Here is a 20,833-nt window from a genome sequence, read left to right on the forward strand (position 1 = left end):
TGAAGAGACATTTAGATCAAGTCTCTGGAAATTTATTTGGGGGCTATGTTAAAGAGCATGACTGGGATAGTCTTGCACTTGCTGGAGGATATAAAGGCACTTCTGTATTCCCTTCCTCTCATAGTATTGTCAACAGCTTTCAGGCACTCACTATTCCTTTCAGCATGGATTGGACACAGAGGAGCTGGAATGGATGTAGACTTGGAACAAAGGGAACTTGCTAACAAATTGTAATGGTTTTATCTTCAGAGTCCTCTTCTGTTCTTGCAACCTTCCTAATCTGCTATGCGGGCAGTTTTAAGTGGAAAAGTAGTCTTTTAAAGCCTTCCTGTTAGGTAGGCTTTATTAGAACTTATTCCATCTCTGTATGGATGATATTTTCATTTAAGTTGTTTTGTCCATACTAGCTTTCCTGCTGAAGTCCTCTGGGTTTATATTATCCCTTTCCATTCAGAATTGGCAAGTATCTGATTCACCTTTTTATAGTTTAAGTCAATTGTGTTTGTCTGTCTTTCTGTTATGCTAGAGTCAGTAGGAACATATCGGGTGTGTGTCTTATGGCAACCGTCATACACCTATATTCCCTAGAGGGACTTCTGGATTGTCCTTTTCCTTTATTTTTCAAGTATCTATAGAATGAGGTTCAGAGATCTCCAAACTCCAACTCGGGCTATGCAAGCAGTGAGGCAGATATTGGATATAAAGTTGAAATAGTTCAGCACTTTCCAGCTTCAAAGCACTTGATGAATTATAAAATCTCAGTTTTTGGCAGATCAAACATCAGGAATGCTGGGAAAGAGTTGTACCACTTGAGTGGTAGCAGATGGTGGTGTTAAGTTTACAGATCAAACTGAAGTAGCGCTGAGCCTGGTGCCAGAAACACAGGGAAAGCAGTACAGATCCAGCAGAGACAGTTCTGTTAACCAGCTCAGCAGATGAGTCATTGTATGACCCAGAGAGATTGACCCATGGGGTGATTTCAATTACTTGTGTCCTAGTTCTTAAAAAACAAACAAACAAAAACCCTAGGAATGAGCCTAATTTATAGCATCACACTGAAGCCAATTGAGTTACTTGCATGTTAAAGTTTAACTATAAATATGTATATTTTCAAAATCAAAGCTATGGGCTTTCATTTCTGGAAGTGGCAGCTCATTGTGATACCTTTTTTTTTTTTTTTAGAACTTGGATCTCTAAGGAGAGCATTATCTAAAAATATGAGTCCCCACCTCTACCTCTTCCTCATGTGTGTAACGGCATTTGCCTTTAGCTTTTGACTGCTTGGTCTCTCTGCCTATAATGGGGATATAAAATTGTAGATCTAGACTTATTGGCTTCATTTAAGAATATAGAATAACACATTAATCTGAGAGTTGCAGCTCTTGGTTTTCAGATATCCACATGATTTTCACTAAAGTCAGCAGAACTTTCCTTGGAACAGTTAAAGGCAGGACTCTCCCCCGTGCCAGGAGCTGCTGTGCCAGAGACTTTAATATTGCTGTTCTATACATGCTTCGACTGTTCTTAAATGCTTTTATTAGTAGCTAAGTGCATATATCAAGTGCTCGTCTTTCTTCTAAGAGGAAGTTGTGAATCGAAGTTCTAGAAATGCGCCAGTGAGCTCTCTGTGCGAGTTAGAGGTTAAAGAATTCTCATAATTCAGTATTAAAAAGAGGTAGTTATTAGAACAACTATGAAATCCCACAAAAATTGTAACCGCTAGAGAAAACATATTAGAAGTCTGTAAGTATGGAAACACCTATGCACTCGTTGCTTTGCTATTCTCGAGCAACAGCATATGATAGCCACATACCACATAAAGCTATCAAGGGAAGAGTAATCACCCTAAGGTATGTAGACTGGCCTATGACATCTTCCAGGCCCATCGTTTGTTCATGCGTGTAGGCTTTTCCAAGATAGCACAATACAGCAGAAGGGTCGGTTACAAGGCAGAAACACATTTTTGTAAGATGGTTTACTTAAGCGGAGGGTGTGGGGAGAAGTGTTTGTAGCTCAACAATGGTAGTAGCTCAGTGCATCACGTATACTTGAGCTAAATGTTCTTCAAGTAAACCTGAGGTTCAACCAGGAATGAAAGGGTAAAGGAGTATCTGTTTACCTGTATTTCTCCGGACAACTTTGGTTTTAAAGGTCAGAGTCTATCTACACTTATGCACACACACCTTTTGTGTTGACTTCACTAGAAGTTATAATTTGGTAATGTAATTGGAGAGAAAATCTGGCCAAAAAAGTGAAATTTACTTCTCAGCAATATATACCCTTTGTATTCCTTTTAACACCTAATCAACCAAGCACTGAAATAACAACGCAGTCGCGATGTAACTTGATACGTGGGAGATTTCCGAAAGGTTCAGACAAAACTGTGCAGGCATTTCTAACCAAGCCTGCCTCTGCAAATCACCAGGCTGTGGTCTTGTAGGCCTGCATTTCAACACCTGTATTTATATAAACCCAAATCAGCCTTTGCACCAACATGAATCAGACATGCATAGGCTTAACAGATGCTGTTGCACTTCTGCCATAGGTATTTCTACTTTTGGGCTGTATATAGCAATAAAACAATCTCCCTTTATTGTAGTGTTGGAAAGAAAATATAATCTTTGTGCAGGTAAACCTCTTTACTCTAATGGTGCAGAATGCTTTCGTAAAAAAAAGTGAGACATCTGTAACTGGTATCAATGGCCTACATATAGAAAAGTGTTTTAAAACTACTTCTTTCTAGAATAGGAACATTGCAAAACTGGAACACTGCAGAAATTCCAGTTAAATACAGAACACATCTGCTAAGCAAGAATGTGGCCAGAAGCTATTGAATCAAAAAAATAAAACAGAGCAAAAACTTCCCAGACAAAAAACCAAAATATCTTTCGAATTGATTTTTAAAGTTGCCCTTGCTTCAGGACTATTGCTTGACCAATCCCACAGACAATATTTTAATGACTTCCATTTGAAACTGCTCCAGACTTGAATGTTAGATGCATTCCCTGCAGAAATGGATTAACGTGCAGAACACAGATGAGAGGTTAAAGGCCATGACAACTTATCATATGGATACCACCACTGTGGCTTGAAACAGAAAGATACATTTGCACAAATTTTCTTTTATGGTGAAATCACTGAATTTAATCAAGCAGAGTAGGTAATTTCTGTGTCTCTCCTTGCTGAATACAAACCATAATATCTATTTCCAGTATTGTTTTAATATTGTCATAAATACCAAAGCAATATAGTTCTAAAAAGCAAACCAACCAACTAATGGAAACACACAGTATTCAGAGTCAAGATTAAATTCTAAAGAAATCTAAACTTTTGAAAACATAAGCACCCAAGCAACCAGAAACCTTCTTCTAAAGTGATGATGTAAGCTGTAAAACATTGGCATGTTCCTCTTGTAAAATCCTTTCATCTAACCAGCGACTACAAACATGAGCAATTTTACTCTTATTTATACAGAAATTCCATAACTATTGACCACTTTAAGCCATATATTGTTCAAAGGAAAAAATATATTGCATAAAAATGTAATTAAAGAACAAATGTCTTCATCCCAGTAATGTAAACTGAATCAGTGGAGCTGTTTGTGAAGAAAACTGGAATTGGCTGGGCAGTCGGACTACCGTGATGTGGCTGTTGTTGATGTTGTAAAGCATCTCTTCAGCAGAATCACGCACTTCAGTGAAAGCCAGTAAAACAAAAGGAAGGTTGTTACCAAAAATGTCTACAGAAAGCCACGCAATATTATCATCATAATTTTGGCAGGTGAATGGAAAGGAGGGAAGCTCAGGCAGAAGCATGCTGAACATATTGAAAAGAATGTTGACCCGAAAAAGCAGAAATAGAAAAGATGCTTTCTCTCCTGAAAAAGTTATATTTAATTGCCTTGTATGTTCTATAATCTTATAAAATGAGAATTATATATTTCTTCTTTTCCTTTCTTTTCAGGAGAGCATATTTCAAATAACTGGCTTATGTTCCCCCAGCTCTCCTTTGTAAAAAATAGCCATATTCTTTGTGTCTGAGCTTTTCTAATCCCTTTGAATCTACCGGTATGAATTCTCAACAATAATGCATAGTTGTTAGAATGTCATTTTGGTGATTTTCTGAAGTGAATTTCATTAGGTTCTTTAATTTGAAAAATCTAACTTTCCTAAGCATTGTTTATTTCATCATTCTGGCCTCTTTGAGGATAACTGTTCTTTCTGACATTTGGGATGAAGTGTAGAACTCCATGAAATATTCTGATTTAAACCCATGTATTGTTCAGTTTGACTCTTATGAAAGCACAGATGTCCCTTCTACAAACTCCCTAATAGTTATTAGTTTATTTGTTTACATTAGAGTATCATCACTGCTGGTTGTAAGCTCTGACACAAGATTCTCATTAAGTAACATCAAGGAGCACACACTGTAGTGGTCTTATTGCCTTGCTTAAATTAATGGTCACAGCTAAGCCTTATTATATCTGTTTACAGCAATGCCTCATTACAAAGACTGAGGAAAAGAAGTATTAAATACTTCACCCTTTCCTGGACCATAAGATGTTTGTCCTCTTTCCTCTTTAAATGGTGGGCCTACATTTTCTTTTGTCATTTTTGCATTTATGAAACTTCCATTTTCCCTTTTCTTTCCTTTGCTCATTGTGACTCATTTTGCATCTTACCTTACTCTTGCTTTATTCTCATGTCTTTCCGCTTGCCAAGAAGACTGACCAACGGGTCATGTTTGACTTCACTGGTTTGAAAGATAGGAACTCAGTGGCTTTTTAGTGGCTTGTATTTTACAGTGTGATAATAAAAGCACAGTAGTTGTTTTACAGTACAGTCTAGGAGCAACCTAACTCTACAGTTACCAGTGAGGTAACTGTAGCTAGGCAGGATTAATTCTGTAACCATGTCCATAACTGTCTTTATTTATTCTACCTCTTCTACCTACTGTGGTAATAGTCTACTGCTCCAAGAGTTTTTTACAATACCATAGGTAATATCTCATAGTAAAAACATACCTTTGGACAATTAACAGGAACCCTATGCTTCCCAGAGGGACTTTGCTGGTCTCCAGCAGATATGATTCCTTTGTTACTCTGCCTTTGTTTCCACATTTGGTGTTCCCAAACTAGTGCTACCAGATTGCTTTGGTCTCAATGCTGGTATAAAAGGGCTAATGAACGTAGGTTTTCCCGTTGCTACTTGCTCACTCCTAGCAGGCGCAGGACTGAAGTGACCTCAGGTGGTCATGAGGAATATGAGGTGTCCACACTGTGGTAGTAAGAGGTTGTCTTTGAGAAAAAACCTGCAGTATAGTAAGGCCTTGCCTTATTGCTGAAAGGAAAATACTTATTGAAGTTAAACTGCATAAGAGCATAAAGTCTGCAGTCAAGATGGCCCTTTTTTTGCACCTATATTGAGAAGCAGCATATGCTTTAGGCATATATATGCACAATACACACCTCTCTATTTTCAAATGTCTCATGCAAATCATGTGCTTATACTTTGAAAAACTGAAGTAACAGTAGGCTAAATTTTAATAGCAGTGAAAATATAGAAAAGCTAATCATATAAGAATGTTTGTACTATCAAAATGCGGGATCTTCATGCTATTGCCAACTCTATGATTTACAACTTGGAGTTGAATTCAATATTCAGTCCCAAACAGAAATGAATTCCCTGGTAAGATGTTAATCCTCAGCAGATAGTATGCTACCAATAGAACAGAAATTTGAGGAGAAAAAAACAGTAACAAGCAGCCTAACAGTCATATGTAGGTCAGGAACTGGGTATACCGAGGCTATATTTTACATTTGGTCTGTTCTATTAATCCCTGTGATCTCAGACATGAAATTCATCTAAATCCTTTTTTCCAAAATAGCGAATTTGACTTAAAATAGAAGAACTTCTATGTGGGGGGGAAGAATTCTAAAGAGAGCACTAAAAATATTTCAATCCATTTTTTTCCTCAGAAATGTTATTTGGGATTTTGGGGAGAGCTAGCTGTTAAAAATATTTGTTAGTTAAAAAAGTCTTTTTTTCTTGCAAACCATCTGCTGTTCTTTTTCAGTCTGCCAATGAAGTCATGATACAGAAACAGCGATATCACAGGTGTTTTCTTGCCAAGAGATGATACCCTCAAAATCAGATATTGTGGCATCACTGCAAAGTTCAGTCTTTAAGAAAGATGTTTATCCCAACAAATGTTGTTTCCAACATTTTCTCATACTTTTTTAAAAGCAAGTAGGACGTTAGACTTTTCCATAGGCATATACAAATATTTTACACTGAATCTACATAAACATCTCCTTATATTTGAGACCATTTAGATGAAAATCTTTGAAAGAAAAAGTACTATGAGTCAGAATCTAATCTGCAAAGAACTGGTATATCTTTATTACACTGATATGTAATTATGTAGGTTTACATTATTTGTGAAACTGATCCACTATAAACTGTTGAACCATCACAGGCATACTTTATAAATAAGAAAATAAGAGCTGGTGACAAATCTCTTTTTGCTTATGATGTTGTAAATTTGGAGTAAATCCATTGGCTTTAACTCTATTTTGGAAGTAAAATCTCAACAGAATTTGGCTGACAAGTTCTGCTGTACAAGCTGTGTTGGACCTCACAAAGCGAACGGCAACAACAACAAAAGGGTGAGAAGGCCTCACTTTAGAAGTCAAGGCAAGGCAGCTTGCTTGGAGGAGAGAGATTCAGTGGCAGCTTTTAATAGGGAATCAGAAGAGATTTGGTGAAAGACAGAAGAAGAAACCAGCTTGCAAACCGCAAGAGAATGTTTCTCAAGCAGGTCTCATTGCTCCCTTTTCATTATTTTGTAAATACTAAATTTCCTTAGATTTTTAAGCAAAATATTTTGCCTATTTTAAAGAGGTTATTGTGATGTCTATGTTACAGACTTTTTTTCGTCTGCTAGTATGAAGATGAACTTCAGTGATGTATGTGAGATTTTTTTCCTTCAGTTTCATGGTCATGGCATAAATCACATGAAATACGGATTTACCTCCTCTTATGCTTAAGTCATTGCTTTGTGTCTGGAAGATGCAGGCCACAAAGTCGAGATCAGCTACAGGAAAGAGTTAAAAGGTTGAAATATTTATTATGCTTAGCTCCTTCGATTATAAAGCAGGCATGTTAGTATCTCGGTGCTTCTGTTTTGCTTGCTTGATTTTAATTGTGAAGGCTTTTTCCACTCAAGTAAGTGCTTTCCTGATTGACTTAAGAGGTATCGCCTTTCCTGGGCAGGCTAACTGGTTTTTACTGCTAAGTTATTCATACTGAAAGTTAATTAAGCCCTTGACCTGATGTCCCAGTTGCTCTGTGGCACAGGAGGAGTCTTGGCCACTTAGTTTCCTAGGAAACAACCAGAAAGCCACTTTTGCTGTTCCAGAGAATTTAAATTTACTTGATTTTGTGTTCCAAATATAATGCCATGGTAGCCATATTACTTTCTGATGCTTATGCCTTCCACACAAGTGGAAAGAGAAAATTTGCTTTGCCTCTTTCTATGCTTCTCGTGAGAGATTGTAGTTAGTGCTCAGAGAAAAGACAGGCCTTTAGACTTCTAGGCATTATTTAACTGCCAAAGAAACATTGCATGAATTTCTTGGTTGTATCGATAATGCAACTTGCTATACTTTTCTTTCCAGTATGCCTTTATCCACTGAAACAGATATGTAGTATTTTGCTGAGTGAGATCTAGCTGAGTCATGAGACTGTAGTGAGACTTCCTGTTCAAATCATTCAAAAAGCTCACCTTTCAAAACCTGTGTAATGTGATATTTTCTGAGGCTGAGTAATTCTGCGCTGCATTTCTGTGAACCTCGGAGAAGAAATACTGAAGTATCTCATGCCTTAACTGAATGTCAAAAGAACATAGCAGGTTATTAACAAAAGTAGATTAGAGCAATAATCTATGAAATCCCAGTGAATTTGCTGTGAACCTGCTGGTTCACAATCATAGCTACCACAATCATAGCTGTAGCAGAGAGCAACACTGAAGCCTTCAGTTTGTGCTAGATGAGTTTTAGCATGACAGTGTCAAAATAACAAACGGAAGTTGTTCTGGATCCTAATTGATAGGGATAACATCATTTTTTTATCAGGTGAAAGTAAACTTAGAGCTATTAAACTAGATGCTATTCTGGATCTGTTCTTAATGCAAGTCAACAGGTTAGAGATCATGGCTTGCCACAAAAAATTTGGACTCAAAATTCTCACATCTTTTAAGATAATCATCTAGCTCACTTTTTCTCCAAGCCTATCTTCAATTGGTCATACCATATAACTTTACATAGCTTAGAATTCATCAGCCGAATCTTGTTCTACAGCTGCAGGTCCCTTAATTATATATGCACACAGTCACAGGGAAAAACTGTGCTGCCTGGAGAAGTAATGCAATGGCCAGTAAAAACACATTCTAAAACCATTGCATTTTAATGGCTTTGCAATACCAATAACAAGTCAGAAGAAAATACATCAGTGAATACTGCTCATGTGAACTTTGATCTCTTCCAACACACTCCATTTCTTTGAGTAAAGTGAGTAAGAGAAAGCCTAATGTCTCTTACATCACAGGTAGAAGTTGAAATCCTGGCTCTGATGAAACAATTAGCCAAGTTTAATTGACTTAAATGGGCCAGGATATCACATATGAATGTTAAAGAGAAAAGAACCAATCCTTTTGAAGAACTGATGTATTTTCTTTTAAAGGTATGAGAGTATACATTTCCTGTTGCAGTACTAAATGATTCATTATCTGAACAACATTTGGTTAAGTTTGCTTTGTGAGGAGGTGCTTTCACTATTTGTTATATTTAATCTTGCTTATAATAGGCTAACTCTTTACCTTAACAAATTAGAAGATGAAGTGAATAGTAAATACCAAATACCTGTATAAAGTCTTTGATCAATTATAGGCAATGGATATGTCAGTAAAGACTTATGCCTTTCTATATATAATAAAAAAAAAGGAGCTGTTTAATAATCTCTTCTCAAATGGTTCTACATGGGTTGGTTTGTACATCTGGGTGGAGATTTTGTCTCAGTTTCTTGAGATTATACCTTCACTACTTGAATGGGAGTTAGTGGGAAGGGAATTGTTATATTTCTAGGTTTCATAAGAGGTGATTTATCTTGTGTGTAACTGTACTCATGGACTTAGGCAATTGGCACAAGTTTTTATAAATAAATGAATGGGACATAAAGAAAGTGCTGGCATTTGAATTTATGGTTGATGTTCTCAGACATTTTCTTTCCTCTGTAAAAGTGTGTTCCCTGTTCCCTCCACCACTGTAAACTGTGTTAGCTCTTAAAATAACCTTAAAATAAACAAGATTATTGTCATTTTCATCTACTGCTATAAATATATCATTCTGGGAACTTTATTCATATGATTCACCACTACCATGAAATGTGGAATCTTATGAAATCTCTGCTCACTTTTCCTTGTATGGTTTAGAATACTCTCAGCATTTATTCTGTTAAATGATATTATAATTTGAGGAGAAAATAGATTTCATAGCTGCATGTGTTCTTTAGCAAGTGGTCTACATTGCCTTTTCTTTCCTAATTGCATGTGAAACCTGCAGATGCTCTGTTTTTTAATCTTAAAATATACTTAACTTTACTGTGTGTTTCTTTCCCTCTCCCTGAACAACAACTGATATTATATATTCTAAAGCCTCATAGTCACATATTCGTGATTATATTTTATGTTTTATATGGAGATAGGTGGAGATGGGATGTTTTGACTTGCTGCAAAGTTCTGGAGCTCAGTTCCTCAGGAATTGTCTGGAACTGCTGCTGTTGAATCTCAAGTTGAAGGTGGAACATAAAGCAGGACTTAAAAGCTCCATTTTCTTCTGCTATCCCCCAAACACACAAACAACTTCAGTGAGGCTATTAAAAATACATAGATCTTCCTTCAGCTGTTGTTAAAACATTGTTGTCTGTTCATGCCAACAGTAAGAGAAGGGTGGAAAGAAGAGCCAAGGAATGCTCTTTGAAATTCTCTTAATGATTTGTAAAGGTGTTTCTGGAACTGATTCTTGATACCTACAAATGATGCACCATGAGCATTTATGAAAACATTCCTAAGCCTCCACTTCTGCCAAAATGCACATATTAATTAAGAATTAATTTTCATTTTGTTAAGAAAGTTATCATTACGGCAGCATTTTGAGAAAGAATGTTGCAGCTATCTATTATCTTTTATGAAAAACATAGAGCAATAGTTGGTGATATGTTCTCTCACACAAGGTCTAGTATTTTAGGCGCTGTAATTTTATTATTAACTGAGGAAAAAAAGCTCTAACAACCTAATTTTGTTTTCTTTTTTTTTTTCTTTTTTCCTTCCAATTACATTAGCAGCTTCCAAGTTCTGCATGCCAAGATAATCGAATGTGAATTTTGGCAAGAAATGAAACAATAATAAACATAGTTTGGACTCAGTAGGAGTGATATTGTTTAATGTCAGCAGTGACTGAAACTGCCTTCCAAGTGAGTAAGGCTCTGTAGGTCTGTTCTCCTTAAATTAATTTCTGCTTCTCAAAGGCCATTGTTTTAAATTGCTTGTCATAACCAGTGACGATTCTTTCTAGCCCACATCACCATTTCAAGAGCAACCTCATGATGCATATTGTGGATGGATTCACATGTAAGGGCCATTTTCTATTCATTACATTTCATTTCTCCTATCCTGCTCCTTTTACAACACTGATATCATAGAATAATGTTGCTAAATCTAAAAATGGAGACTGCTAACTTAATTTCATCCTCTCTCAGTAGTCTAGGTTTAGAGTACCTCATATTGCAGAGGTCTAAGCTGAAGCCAGTGAAATAAGTTACCTAGTATTTAAATAGTCAGTGAAATACAGAATGAAATATGAAATAAATGAAATACAGATGAAATATGAATAAATACAATAACTATTACATTCTGCTTTCCTTATTCACATGTTTGTATAAAGATTGTGGGGAAATGGGAGAAGAAAAGTCACAGCCCCAAAACAGTAACTGTAGAGAAGAAAAGAAATGACATAGAGATCCTTTGTTCTTAGTGAGATGCAGAAAGTTAAGATTTCATACTCCCTGGTCTACTAAGCAGTGTGGTTCCAAAGGTGAGGGGCTGCAAAACTCTCAGATCTGCTTCAAGTCCTCCTTTGTTCTCAGGAGGCTTGTACAGAAAGACAGCCCCAGTCTTTCACGTTTATTTAGTTTTTATTGTTGTCAGAGAGTGACCTGGAATAAAACTGTGGCCTGAGTGAAGTCAGGGAAAAATATCCTGGCAGCTTAATTTAGAACAGAACGTCACAGTATATATGGCACACCTGCTCTGTTACTTTTCTCCTTTTATCTTCAACATTATCAAAGCATAAATACTTCTCTCTCTGTAATGAGTATAACTTCATAGTACAACTTGTATAATAGTACTTGCTCAAAAAAAAACCAAACTATAACAAAGTGTAATTCAGAGGTTCAAAGACAAAGGCCTCAAAGAGTATTATTACTACATGTGGATAGCAATTGTCACTTTAGCCAGGCTTTGACTGAATGACAGAAAAAGTCTTATGTGGCCCTCCAGCTAACCTACTGAGTTTCCGTGTTTAAATTTGCACTAAAGCAGCTTAAATTTGCTGAGGATTTGGACTGGAAATCTCCCAAAGGCTAAAGCCTCCATGCCATTATTGCCATAAAAGAAGGGGAAGAGGACATGATAATGATGGTTTGAAGGCATACTGGAAGTGGGAGACATGGCATTTCCCTAAATCCCACCTCCTGTTGGGATGGGAAATAGAAGTTATCTATTTTAATAGGTGAGAGATGGATTTATTCTGTCTCTCAGGCAGAGCAACCTGCTCTCTGCAGCTGAAACTCAGATGGCTGGAGCCGTTGTAACCGGCTCAGACCAAAAAAGCCTTTTCCCTCAGATGAGAGTGTATTTGGTTTGAGTATAACACTACTGCTTAGAGAAGAAATCTGTTGCTGAGGTTATTGGAAGGTCGTAAATTTGCAAGTGCCAATCATCTGAACTGCCCCCCTCTTCAGGCTATCAGGGTCAGGGTTTTCCTATGCTATGCCTACCTGCAGAAGAATTTGAGCAAGTCTGGTTTTGTCATAGCCACATTTAACTTAAATCTGAGCTTTGCCAGCATGTTTAAAGCTCTTGTTCGCTCCAGTGGTTTCACTCTGCATGTGCTGGTCCTATGCTTTCATCTAATACCTGAAGTCTAGCACATACTAGTCTCCTAGTAAAATTACACTATGATTCCTATATTGGTCAGAACATTAAGAAAGAATTACATCAAGAAAGTTTTCAGTTCTGGGGATGGGGGTATGGGGATGGTCTAGGCTGTTCACTGCCTGTCAGGATCTGATACACAAAGGATTAGGGAAGACTCGGAATTCGAGCTTTTTCAGATAAGGTAGGCTGCTTTGTGAAACAGTAGCTTCTTTCATTCTGTGAAAAATGAATTGAATGTATTGCCAAACTCTAAGGCAGTTGAAGCGCTATTGTATACAGCCCTCAAAAATTCAGCAGACTGAGACCAAAATGTGGTGTTTTCTATCCAATTAACTGGACAGCAGTCAGAGAAGAGAGTTTAAGAACAATAGATTGAAACTGCTAAATAAAAAGCTTCATTCCTGTATCATCCTCTGCCTTCCTATACTTTTTCTTCCTATTTTGATTAGCTTTGTTACTCTCTCTTTCTTGAAATCTGAAACAGGAATTTCTGCAATAACCTCTGTCGTTACTTCATGAAGTCATTCCTTTTTCTCTATTCACTCTAAATTTATTATAGCAATCTTCATATCTTATATTTCTGTATTTCTATGTCTTCTAGCCCTTTGCATGGAAACTGCAGGTGAAAAAGTAAGATAATACTGAATGGTGACAATATGTGACTGCTGTCCTGTCAAAAGTCTACCCTGGAAATTGAAGTGGACATTCAGTAGAAATTATAAATGAAGAAAAATGAAGTAAAATAGGGCTGGAAGGGACATCAGAAGTCCTCTATTCCACCCCCTTGACTTGTGACAGGAGCAGCAATGTCAGAGACTTTTTGGACAGATGTTTGTGTGGTATGCTCTCAGAGATCTCCGGTGATGAAAACTCTACAGCTTTGGCAGGCTAGACTATCCTTAGTGAATGTGAGTGCAATGGATTTAAATAATCAATAGCCACAACCTCAAATCCCATTACCTCTATGAATGGGAGCCCTGAAAAGCTGAAATATTATTTACGGCAAATGAGCCCAGCTGGATATTCAAAATGTGTAAATTGACCCGTTCTTGGCCAAAACAGACCCATCATTCTTGGGAAGAGCGTACCCTACGTTTTCACCATTCCTACTCTACTGGCTGAGGTCGTGGTTTAATTTGCCCTGCCATGTCTTCAGGCAAACACCTGCCTTTACTCTGTTCTCAGTATTGAAGTACAACGTCCCTGTATCAGGTTTCTAGGTTAAAGCTGGCAGTATATTGATTCACCGTTTATGTCCTGACTTCCAGCCAACAACATTTCTGCTGTACAGGCCTTGATGCACTGTAGTAAATCTGTGTCAGTGTGCAGAGCTGGGAGTGGGAGTTTCTGCCTGTCTTATGCAAAGCATCTGAACAGGAACCTCAGGCTTATTCCTTTCCTTTCACCCATGACATGAACCTTATTTACCCCTGCATTGAAATTAATGCTCCATTGGCATAACAATGACTCTGTTCCCCTCAGACTTTAAGTCCTTAGCAAAGACAATCACCAAAAACAGTGATTTATTTTATTCCCAAAGAATGACCTGCAGTATCTAGGAAACCTGGCAGATATCCTTCCTACTGCAAGCTTGATTTTCAAAAATCTGAAATTTTCAAAAAATCATTGTTGACTTAACTTTGTTCTGCTGAAATCAGCAGAACAGCAGAAGGTCCTACTAACTACATTAGGAGCAGAGCCAAGCAAACCCTGACAGCTTCTGGAAATCACATTCACAACTGTTTTCACTCTGGAACAATAACAGATACAAACCAACCACAAAACAATGGGTTAGGAAGGAGGGTACTTTGGGGGCTGGAGGCCAGAACTGAGGGGATAATTATTTTTCTTATGCCACAAAATCAAAACCAAAAAAGTCCTTAGCATCTCTAGCTATAAAATCTTCCCCATAAGCAAAATACAGAAGTGCATATTCAGGCAGAAGGCCCTCTGAAAAATTCAATTCATTACAAACTGATTATGAACTTAAAGATTATACCTGTTTGTCCTGATCAGCCTGCTTAGTTATTACATGGAGCTGCGCTGCAGGTAAGTTTGAATGTCAAGCAGAAAGGTAAATATTCCTCTGTCTGATGCAGTTCATTTCCTATGCCTGCAAGTATACAGGTACACATTTACTTTGATTCGTTTTATAATTAAATCTGGGACATATAAATATTCTCCAAATGAGCTAATACTTTGTATTCAGCCTATTGTACCCAATATATTCATATTTATTCACATTACAGTCCTTCTTGTTCAGATACCTTTCCAAGGGTCTATATTATGTTATGTACAACCTATTTGTTTTCCTTTGAGGCTAGTTAAGAGCGGCGCTTCACTGGATTGCTTCAATTACCCTCACCTTAACTGAGCAAATGTCACAAAGGAACATGAAGCAGAGATTAAATATTTGGATGCTATTTGGATGCTATGAGTGACTGCTAATTGAGCCCTTGGCTGGGGATCCCACAAGTAGAAGTGACACCCTTAACTTGGTACTAAGAACTGGCCAGGATATGTTCAAAAGTCTTCAGCTGGAAGTGTCTGTAACACTGGGCAAAAGGTATGTCGTTCACCATCCCAGCACGGATACCTACAGATCCACCGCAGAGGTGCTCAGCTTCAAAGAGAACCATGTAAAGATGTTTAATAGAAACCAAAAGGGATAGATAAAAAAAATTGAATCTTACCAGGCACTGCTAGAGCTGCTGAGGGACACTGTGAGCACTGGTCAAGGGGAGACTGGAGAATGACTTGAAAGAGAGATCTAGAGCTGTTTCCAGAGAAGGGACAGCTGAAGACTTTTTAGCCTGCGAAAAGGTGGCTTAGAGGCGATGTGACAGAGGTTAAACAAAGCATGCATAGCGCTCAGAGGGTAGAGGGAGGTCGACTGTTTGTCATCCCTACGAAACAAGAGCTACTGACCATGAAATTAATCTCCCAGAAACCAGGTTCAAGACAAACAAAAGGATGTGGCTCTTCAGACAGCAGAGAGCCAAACTGCAGACTTCCTTGCCAAGTGCTTTCGTGGGTGCAAAAGTTAACACAGGTTCGAGGGGAGACTAGACTTGGAAGAAAGATTTTGCGAATCACTGAACAGACAAATAGTAACAGGCTCAAGAAATCTCCTGAGCTGAAAATTACTGGAGATGGGAAAACTGTTAAAGAGAAATATCATGTAAGCATACTCTATTCTTAATCTTCCCTAGGCATCTGTTTATGATTACTATTTTTTTCTCCCAAGATACAGCATTTATTGTGCCAGGGAAAACATTACTTGGTTCAGGGAGACTCAAGGGAGGACCAGCAAGTCACGTGGAGAGTTTATCCTGCGCTGTTTTCATAGGGAATGGTTATTATTGGAGAGAGAATGCTGGGCTAGATAAAGAGGAGTTCGCAGGGTCTGCTCTGGTCTGAACTGGCACAGCAACCTATTTTCTAAGTTTACTGGGAAACTGGTTGCAATTGAGTTTAACCCTATGAGTAGCAAAAAAAGCAACTGAAAGTAGTCACCTGCCTCTGCGATTGCTAGCTGAGGCTTGACCGTGGCTGTCAGAAGCACGTTAGAGGCAGCTGTGAGTCCTAGTTTTCCACTTCACACCTCAAGCCAAAATCCTTAAGATAAAAGTCAGAGAAGCAGGCAAGATGATAGGTGTGACTAAATCTACATATCCTTATGAAAAAAAGTGTCCTCTTGATGAGTCCACAGTTGTTGAGGGAGGGCAAAGCAGGAGGGGATTCACTCCATCAGAAGTTTGCAGGACAGTTTTAGGTAGTTCACTGGACAGACTTTCAAAAGGCAGAATTTCTGCAGCTCTAGTAAAGTGTGAATCATATAGTGCCAATCTTTGAATTCAGGGCAATAACATCAAAGACACTGGTAGTCCCTCAAGAATATTTATTTAACTGAGTAGGAAATATGAAGACTGCTTCATGCTGTGTTTCAAACCTATTCTTATCAGTATTGCCACTTAAAATAAACAATTATTCATAGATTCCATTAGATTTGCCTTGAATTGACTGACATAAAAGTATATATTGTGTTGCAGGCCTGCCTGCCTTTGCAGGCAGGTAAAGTTGATAACCCAGGTCATGCTGCCCAGTCTTGTTCTTTGCCTGCAGGGTATTTTTTTACCAACCGTAAAAATACAGTCAGCACTAATTCCCATCTAACCTGAAAATGTTACATGTTTTTAGAAAGGATGAAATCAATAATGTTCCGTAGAAATGCAATTTTCACTTAGATATTTTAGGCACCGATGTCCATGTTATAGTGCTTTATGTTTATCTTAGAATTCTAAAGATTATAATTTTCTATTAAATTTAATAACCAGGTCTAAAAGTCCATAGAAAAGCTCTTTCTTCTTTTAAATTGAAACCTGTTGTGCTTTTCTGCAAGGCATTATTTTACTCAGTTTCCAAATAGCAGACCACACACTAATTTGCTTTCTCAAAAATCCATTTCAAATTGTGTGGTTTAATGAAACAAACACTGAAAATGAGCATTTACTGTTGTATATTTTACATAACTGTTTTGTAAGAAAGCAGCCTGCATAAAAGCTTGACCTTTTAAATTATTTCAAAGACTCAATGGACAAGTTCGATATGATATTTACATACTTCTAAGAGCTTAATTCTCTACGAAGTGAATCATCATGAAAAGCTACAGACGCACTCAGCAATGAGATTTGGCATGTTCTTTTGGTAATTATGTCATGAATACAATTATCAAACTCAGTGAACGCACATACTTACATTTCTTTTTATTATTAAGCAAGCATCAGTATCTGGCCATACTTTATAGTGTTATCTTAAAAAGTCTTTTTTATTAATGCTGCTTTAAGTAAAAAGACCATCTATTACAGATCATGCATGACAGTAATTGGACTTCTCAAGAGAAATGCTTCTTATTAATTATTATATGCCTGAACTGGAGAATATACAAAGAAAACAAAGCTTTTAATCTGTTTTATGATACTTTCATCATACGGAAGGAGATCCATAAAAGACTAAGACCCAAAGCTTCTCTGTAGTCATTATAACCATAGACTCCTTGGAGGCACTGGTAAAAACTCACAATTCAGTAACCCTGCCAAAATAATATACCAGAAAACATGAGATTCAGCTGGTAATGACCAGAGTTGCATCGAATTTGCTTATCTGTGTTGTTAAAGAGCACTTAGTGCATAAAAGAAAAGATACTAACTTTTCCCTCCATTCCAAAGAAAAGACACATTTAATTTTTAATATACTTTCATATAGCACATTAGGACCAAGTGAAATCCCATGGAAGTAAATGGAAATGATTCCACTAGCTCAAAAGAATTTTGACTAAATTTATACTTTGAAATCACTAATATAAATGCTGAAAAAATTTCCAGCTCTCTATAATGGAATGATGCAGCAAAATGGATGTAGATTAAAAAAAAAAAAAAATTGTAAGATCCAGATTCTATCCCAACTACTCACACTAATTAGAACCTTACCTGTTGAGTGGACACATTAATTTCTTCAAGATTACTCAAGCTGTTTACCCTACCACACAGTAATAAAGGTAGCAGAATCTCCAAATAAAATTAGCGTGGAGAAAAGAACCTATATTTTTGCTTTTGTGGTATTAACTTCCCGTAAACATTTATATGAACAGCATTTTGTTCTCAGGGAGGTCTACTGAAAGAGAAAGTCTCATGAATACTCATTTGACTATGTTGTCCTATAACGATTTTACATAGGCAAATTTCACACTACAGCTGTATGAATAGCATCCACTTTGATTCAATAGCAGTTCTTTCCAGGACAGAAATGCATTCATGGCTAAATTAAGTTTTTCCCCCAAAAAATTGTATCAAAAAGAAAAATCAAAATAAATTTTTATTGGTGAAGCAAATGCTATCCTTTAGAGAGGTGTTCATCTGCAGTGAACTGAATTTCAAAACTAAATATTATTTCAGATTTTTAAAATCAACATTTTATTCCAAAAGCATCTAAGTGCAATATTTACTATTAAAAAAAAAAAGTGAGAGAAAGAAACATTTTCTGGCTGAAGTAAGCAGTAAAATTCAATCCACCTGAATCTCATTATAATAGCAACAAAAAAAGGAAAAATGGAGCTGAGGATTTTTACTGCTGCTTGTTTCACATAGCTATCTTGGAAACACTTTACACTGGAACCCCACAGGGGGAGTTGGGATTGAGGAGACTTATGAGACTTATTGCTGCTTCCAAAACTCAGCTCACATAACACCCCCTTCTCCACTGCTGCTAAGATTTGCTTGCAAATCTGTGTTTCCAAGAAGCATATGGTGTCTGGAGGGCTTTCAGGGATGGGCGAGCTACCCTGAGCAGCCTTGTGGATCAGCACGGTGCAGCGCTGGGTAGAGGCACTAGCTGGGACTGCAGGATGGGGAGCTCTGCCCCAGCAAGCAGGGTTACACATTAAAGCAGGGGGGGTGCAGCCACTGCTGTGCTGCTCTAGCCGGGGCATTTGCTGGCACTAGCTAGGGGATCTCGCTGTCATGTTGAACTGCATGGAGTGGGCTGGTAACATTTTAGGTGGTGGTGAAGGGCCTAAGCCAGAGCTCGCAGCAAGATTTGCAATGGTTATTACAGATAAATTGATATATAAGTGAACAAGTGACCATGAGAGAAGGAGATCTCCGTATCCTATGCTGTTAGGTTCAAGCGCCCATGGACTTTAAGAACATCTCTGTCCTCAGCCCCATTACCCTTACATCTGCGCCTTCCAAAGCATAAATACATGCATAAATACAGATAATGCCAATTAACATATCAACAGTTCTCATTTAGCCTCCTTGCAGTCTCTTTCGCCACATAGTTCTCTAGTATCTCGTGGGTTTAATCCCTCTGTTTTCATATGGTCCCATTGAATCCATCAGTTCCTTCATGGCACAATCGCTTTTGCATCTTGGAGTTTCACAGTCTATTTTCTGTACTTCTTTTGAAGGGGGAAAATGAAAATATCTCTAATGGTTTCTCATGTTACCATTATTCAAGGTAAATTTTCCGTTTACTTATTCTCATAAAATTTCCTAACACCTTGTTTTTTACCATCAATAATCATTACATGATAATCTTGTGGTAATCTTGTTAGAAGTTTCATCTTGAAAAATATATTAGCAGGTACTAATACTGGGGGTACTATTCTATAATTTACTATTATCAACCAGAAATCTAAAGTTGACTTTTTAGCCTTTTTAAGCATCTGCTGAAGAATATCACTATTCTTCTCAAAAATTGTGGATTCTTTCAAGTCTGTACTGCTTCTGGAGAGCTGGAATGATAATGTTGAATGCCTGTAATTTTTTCCAGAAAAAAAAAAAAAAAAGAAGCCAAGCCAATTTTGGACAATAAATCTTTAGTTTCCCTTATCATATTTTCATACAGTGAGTTCTAGGATTTTTTGTTTCTGTTATTTGCTTATTAAGTGTTTCTATTTGCCAGTAAGCTTTTTAATAGTTCCTTCTTTCATTTCTTTCTTTCTTCCTTCCTTCCTTTCTTTTTTCTTTCTTTCCTACTTTCTTCCTATTTACTTCTTGACATTTATCTTCTTCTTTGGAATTTGCCTTTTTCTTTGTTCTTTCTTAGTTTATACTTTCTCTCTGTTTGGATTTTGCAATCAATCATAATGGGTTCCTGTGCTTCTACAGCAAAAATTCTCTCAAAGATTTCTACTTCTTGACATGTTCTTTCAACAACTACTCTATTTCATTAAGCAATTATCTTTTCAAGATCCTATTTTGCCTTTATACCTCTCTTACATATACCCATAATAGAAATGATTTCCCAGATGTATAATTTGATTTCCATCTGTCTTCACTGTGACTGTGTTTGTTCTTCAGGCTATTTACTGCAACTTCTTACATCATATCAGTTAGTGCTCTACTCTCTATTCCGTATGTTGTAAGGTTCCCATTCTTTTTCCAAACAGTATTCAATCTACTCAAGGTCTTTTGAACAGTTCTCCCAAATATAACTGAAGAAAATTCTCAAGTGTTATCATAGCAGTATGTTGCTGTAGGGTGTGCTACAGAAGCCTGCTTCACTGTGGAAGATGCATGCAAACTTCCTCTTTTCCCTCAGAGGAACGGACAATCTGGTATGCAGACTATTAGTTTCTTGCAAATGTAACACTTCTGTCCACAGGGTACATGCTATGATTTCTTCCACACATAGTGCATTCTACTTCTTGCAAACTCAATTTGATTTTTTTTTCTCAGATTTTGTCTTAATGTCTTGAATACGTTCCTGTGTCTGCATGTTTCTACAGCGTTTTGGTTTCATCATCTGATTCATCAGAGCATTGTCTTCTTTATCTCCAAAATTTTCCTTCTTCTCTGATTCTACTGTGTAGTCTGCCAAATCGTTATTGCTTCTTCTAGGTTTAAATTAGAGTCTCCTAAGAGTCTTTTTCCCAAGATCTAGGTCTCAAGCTAGAAAATGAGATCTGAAATTACATTACATATATCTCTTATCTGTCCCAAAGGTTTCAAAAATACCTTTAGTTTTCTTACATGCAACTGACACCACTCAAACCACT

At 37.2% G+C, this 20,833-nt stretch overlaps 1 long non-coding RNA gene across 1 annotated transcript; it reads right to left on the minus strand.

The window, feature by feature from the left end:
- Positions 1-3,169: 3,169 nt before the first annotated feature.
- On the minus strand, positions 3,170-17,908 carry LOC138066682 (uncharacterized). Its single transcript, XR_011140050.1, has 3 exons — positions 17,763-17,908; positions 14,273-14,386; positions 3,170-3,691 (listed from the first exon to the last, which is right to left on the minus strand). It is a non-coding gene; the product is annotated as an uncharacterized lncRNA (long non-coding RNA).
- Between the last annotated feature and the right edge of the window lie 2,925 nt (positions 17,909-20,833).

The sequence above is a fragment of the Struthio camelus genome, chromosome 1, assembly GCF_040807025.1.
Source record: "Struthio camelus isolate bStrCam1 chromosome 1, bStrCam1.hap1, whole genome shotgun sequence".
In the NCBI taxonomy this organism is placed as follows: domain Eukaryota; kingdom Metazoa; phylum Chordata; class Aves; order Struthioniformes; family Struthionidae; genus Struthio; species Struthio camelus.